Here is a 6,191-nt window from a genome sequence, read left to right on the forward strand (position 1 = left end):
ATTAATTAGCTAAACCCTAATTAAGCTAAGAAGTGTATGACATGCGGGAGCCACCCGTAGTTGACCCAGTCAAATGCACAGTTGACTGCTGACGTCAACATGATGTCATGCTGACGTCATATTTTACTGTTCTGGATAATGTTGAATAAATTAATTAAATAAATCCTAAAATGATTTAAATCTTTAAAAATTAATATAAAATAATCCGTAGCTCGAATGGAAAAACTTTGTACATGAAAGTTGCTCAGAACGACGAGACGAATCCGAATACGCAGCCCGTTCGTCCACCACACATCCCTAACCTATCGAACTCGCAACTTTCCCCCCTCCGGTTCATCTGTCCGAAAACGCGAAACACCGGGGATACTTTCCCGGATGTTTCCCCCCTTCGTCGGTATCGCTTACTACCGCGTTAGGGCATACCTAGCACCGCGTTTTGCCTCCTTATGTTTTGTGATGCTTTGTTTGCTCCGTATTTACTGTTTCTTCCCCCTCTCCTTCTCCGGTAGACTACGAGACCGACGCTGCTGCTACCCAGTTCGACTACGGAGTTGACGACCCCTCCTTCTTGCCAGAGCAACCAGGCAAGCCCCCCCCCTTGATCACCAGATATCGCCTATTCTTCCCTATACTGCTTGCATTAGAGTAGTGTAGCATGTTACTGCTTTCCGTTAATCCCATCCTGATGCATAGCCTGTCATTGTTGCTACAGTTGTTACCCTTACCTGCTATCCTACTGCTTGGTATAGGATGCTAGTGTTCCATCAGTGGCCCTACACTCTTGTCCGTCTGCCATGCTATACTACTGGGCCGTGATCACTTTGGGAGGTGATCACGGGTATATACTATATGCATTATATACATGACACATGTGGTGACTAAAGTCGGGTCGGCTCGTTGAGTACCCGCAAGTGATTCTGATGAGGGGGCTGAAAGGACAGGTGGCTCCACCCCGGTAGAGGTGGGCCTGGGTTCCTAACGGCCCCCGACTGTTGCTTTATGGTGGAGCGACAGGGCAGGTTGAGACCACCCAGGAGAGAGGTGGGCCTGGCCCTGGTCGGCGTTCGCGGATACTTAACACGCTTAACGAGTTCTGGGTATTTGATCTGAGTCTGGCCATTTGGTCTATACGCACTAACCATCTACGCGGGAGTAGTTATGGGTATCCCGGCGTCGTGGTATCAGCCGAAGCCTTCGTGACGTCAGCGACTGAGTGGCGCGCGCCGGATTGGACTGGAACGCCACTAGGCTAGGTCTGCTTCCGGCCGCGTACGCAACGTGCAGGTGTGCATAGGGCGATGGGCCCAGACCCCTGCGCGCATAGGGTTAGACCGGCGTGCTGACCTCTCTGTTGTGCTTAGGTGGGGCTGCGACGTGTTGATCTTACGAGGCCGGGCATGACCCAGAAAAGTGTGTCCGGCCAAATGGGATCGAGCGTGTTGGGTTATGTGGTGCACCCCTGCAGGGAAGTTTATCTATTCGAATAGCCGTGTCCCTCGGTAAAAGGACGACCCGGAGTTGTACCTTGACCTTATGACAACTAGAACCGGATACTGAATAAAATACACCCTTCCAAGTGCCAGATACAACCTGGTGATCGCTCTCTAACAGGGCGACGAGGAGGGGATCGCCGGGTAGGATTATGCTATGCGATGCTACTTGGAGGACTTCAATCTACTCTCTTCTACATGCTGCAAGATGGAGATGACCAGAAGCGTAGTCTTCAACAGGACTAGCTATCCCCCTCTTATTCTGGCATTGTGCAGTTCAGTCCACTGATATGCCCCTTTACACATATACCCATGCATATGTAGTGTAGCTCCTTGCTTGCGAGTACTTTGGATGAGTACTCACGGTTGCTTTTCTCCCTCTTTTCCCCTTTCTATACCGGACCGTCGCAACCAGATGCTGGAGTCCAGGAGCTAGAGATCCCGAGGATGATTCTACATGGAGTTCGGCTTCGAGGAGTAGTTAGGAGGTCCCAGGCAGGAGGCCTTGCCTTTTCGATCGTTGCTACTTTTGTGCTAGCCTTCTTAAGGCAAACTTGTTTAACTTATGTCTGTACTCAGATATTGTTGCTTCCGCTGACTCGTCTATGATCGAGCACTTGTATTCGAGCCCTCGAGGCCCCTGGCTTGTATTATGATGCTTGTATGACTTATTTATGTTTAGAGTTGTGTTGTGATATCTTCCCGTGAGTCCCTGATCTTGATCGTACACATTTGCGTGCATGATTAGTGTACGGTCAAATCGGGGGCGTCACAAGTTGGTATCAGAGCCAACTGCCTGTAGGAATCCCCCTTTCCAACTCCTTGGCCGAAGTTGAGTCTAGTCAGTGAAAACTGTTTTACTAACATGGCTGTGTGGCTTACGGGCCCACGTCGCCATTGGGTGGTATTAGGATCTTTTACTCCTTGTCTATACTCTGGGACTCTGATCTCTCTTCTATTCGGGTTAAGTGAATTTTACTAAATCTAACATTAGGATCTCGTTATCACTTTCACCCGGAGAGCCCCTTATTACTGATGATCGTCTGTTGCACGTGAAGACCCTGAAGATACTCTACGCTGATAACCCGAGAACTTGTGTTCATCGCTTTTGCAATTCCCTTTCATCGATAAACTCCTATGGATAACCACGTATACTCGCCATTCATACAATGTTTCCCAGTTGATCTTGTTATTACAAGATACCCCGAAATTCTCTCTGTTGTTCCGAGAATCCTTTGAGCTTACTACCTTGCTGTTCTTTGTCACCTGAATACCCCTACGGATAATCCTCGCACTTACCGAGTATCCGCTCATCCCCAGTTGATTCAAGTATTTCACGAAAGTGTTCAAAATATCATTCGATCTTCCGAAAATCTTCAGGAGCCTGTTGCTCTTGAAATTCTTGCTTACTAGCATTATGATTAATCCCATAAGTCTCAAAATCTTATTGGCACCCTTTGTCATTATCTTTTTGAGTCCGTTGATTCAATATGTTGCGAATGCTCGCAATCCTCAATCAGATCCTAGAATTCATCCTTCCGGCTCAGACATCTTTAACATGAGCTGGATCTCGACCAATCAAATCGTCATCGGTTGTACCCCTAAGGCTATTCAACTTATCCATCCCTAATCAGAGCATTGCTTCTGATCCCTTGTCTTGGAATTCATAATTCCTTTGCATTTGAGCTTGTGAGTTAGTCAGTTGTTTCTATAGTCTGATCTCCTTGCATTCTTTCTTCCTCTGGTTGAGTACTGATGCTCACATCAGATTCCTTGTGGACCACCAGACCCTTTTGTCGGATTTTATCCGACAATGTCCTCCATATTAATTAAGCTGGTGAGCCTTTCCATGGGTATATAATGCCTTTGGTAAATTGTATCATCTGTTTTTGAGCAATGCTCTTCTTTCGAGCTTGTAATATTTACTCCGAAGTTTGTGGTATATGTTCCTAAGATGCCTTGATGGGTTGAACCTATGCCTTTCATAATATGTGCAAACTCGAAAGTTTTCATGAGTCATACTCTTCTGGTATTTTGCCAGATAAAAATTTTCAACACCGCAACTTCATCAAACGCGAGAAGTGAATGAAAGGTTATGCATTGAAGAAGTGGGAGTCAACCTTGAACTTTGCGTTCATGCCCATGGACACGATGTAGATCTTATCATTAAAAGCTTCTCTTAAATTAATTATTACCTTGGTATAAGTTCATCTTATATCTGGGGTCTGGCCTTTTGCAATCGTGGTTCCGACCATGTTCTCCTTTAAACACCATTTCTCGTGCAAGTTTAAGCACTTGAATTCTGTAGAGCAATACCCAATCCAACCTCTATTTTAATCTGTCGTTGAGTATTACCCCCTGGTATCTCGAGATTATCACGGAACTGCATAACTTCTTATGAGTTCTCCATCAAGTATTACATTCTCATTGATTCCAATTTTTCGCGGGCTCCGAGTTATTAAACACTCAAGGACATCGATAACTGAATCGAGTCCGCATCACGATTAAACAACTCTTAGTAATCTCCTTTGCTTACGAGTTCGTACTCGATCACGTCATCCCTAGCCTGCTCAGCTATGTCATTATCGTGCCGATTTTAACTGTGCTACCTGGTCCTTCCCAGCGCACAAATTTCGACAGTGAGCTAATCTTACGTCGATTTTCCTTGCCATATCATTTAGCCTTGAACAACAAACTTGATTTCGAGTTTGTGTCGTACCCCTGGTTCCAATAACCTTTTGCTTCATCATTCCCTTGACTTGATGTCATCGCCAATCGATTACATCTTCATAAATTCTCTCGACAAATGTGTCTTGATCATCATCAGCATTCCGAGGTCTTCCAGGATATCAATGGAATTCATGATGAGAAATACCATCCTTGCCCTCGATGATTAGTATTATCATCGACCACTCTACTACCTTTCCTCCAACACAAACTTGTTCTTGTTTTGTGTTATACCTTGAGTTCCTTGCAATCCAGCAATTGTTCTTCTTTACACTGGAGTATTACCATCTTTTATGTCAAGGATATTGTGAGAATTTCTCCACCTCTTGAGAATTCTTGATATAGTAATACTTCTCGCCATCTCCAATTGTTTTCTGATCCCCGTGTTGTTTCTAACCGGAAAACCGACAATTGAACTATGATGTGCGACTTCAAAACTTCTAGCAACCCTATTGCTTTGAAGTTAATGGTCGATATTTCATTCTTAGACCATTGGTTATCGAATCACCGTTCTAACATTGATCATTCTACCTAAGCCCATATTCGGGTGCACCTTTCAACCAATGTTTAGTTGTGTATGTTTTCCTCGAGCATACCTCATTAAGTCATTCGATCTAGCTAATGTTATCTCCTTGTTCCCATAGTTGTGGAAATCCATCTTTTGGAAATCTCAATGGATTGTCGCTGCGTCAATCAGTCACCTCCTCACCTCTCCTTGATTTAATGACGGACCCTTGTTCGGAACTCGCTTCCATAGTTCATCTCCCAAGAATCTTCGATGTCGTTTCAACAATTTGTGTTGCACCTTTTCTTCTCAGGCATCCTGAGACTGAGTTATCCTGACACCAATCAGATCTGAATCTCGGTCAGATATGATGGTTGGAACATATTTCCAAGAGTTATAACATTGGCCTATTTATGACCCGGTAAGGTGATGTCATTCCTAACACACCTGGCCGCAGGACCTATTGTTATAGTTTCCTTTTTGGCAAGGTTAGTCATTCTTCTGTGAGGAAATTGTAAGACTTATTCTATAAGTTGTTCCTGATGGATCCTTTTTGGTTCCAAAGTCTGATCTTCACCTGTTGACCATGTCAAGGCCATCTCGAAACATGTCTATGGTACTCCAATTTTCAACAGGAACATTTGAAGCCCAATGCTAAATGTTTCCTGCTCAATTATCCAAACACCGCTGTATGGGTAATGTCATGAAAATTCTCTCCCGTACCTAAAGAGTTTTCTACATTATATCATGTCATGGATATCATGCTCTGCTCGTCCTTGGGAAGGATATACCCCTGAAACATGTGTTGAAGCACATTTTCCTTTCCATTGTTCTGTTTAATCTGATAATCATACTATCATTTCCATTGTATTGTTTAACCTTTCCAGTAATCTGACTTAACTGAGCAGTGACATTTCCCTACTTAGGTAAGCACCTTGTTGTACCACTCTCTCAGTAAGACCCTGTTACTATTGTTGATAACATTCCGGTAGCCACCGATGGACGAGAACTTTGCCTATTGGTCCGCCTCGTTCAACGAGCAGGAAAATGGTTCTCTTTGTCCCTCGCCCTTGGTACCGATGTTGTTGCCGACATAACTGACAGACTATCCTCTGACATGCCTTGCTTACATGATCGTGCAAGACGTCACCCCTCTTCTTACTTTTAACCCACATGGTGGGTCCATAACCCACAGTTCCACAGGATCGAAACCTGACTCTCCTGTACACCACTGGTCCCCAAGGTTGTTCCTCGCGCGTGACCTCGTATATAATTCACGACCACGTTCCGAGGGATCATCAATTCTGGTATCAAACACAATACTTATCCCCGTTGCCTTGAACCCCTTTCATGCCCTGTTTCAGACATCGAGCGATTGCGTACCCGTTCGAAACTTTCCATGATACCTCCTTACTTTGCTCTCGATATTTTCTTAAGTTCAATTCGAGAGTTACTTTCCACCACCTTCC

The sequence above is a fragment of the Triticum aestivum genome, chromosome 3D, assembly GCF_018294505.1.
Source record: "Triticum aestivum cultivar Chinese Spring chromosome 3D, IWGSC CS RefSeq v2.1, whole genome shotgun sequence".
NCBI classification, from domain to species: Eukaryota; Viridiplantae; Streptophyta; class Magnoliopsida; order Poales; family Poaceae; genus Triticum; species Triticum aestivum.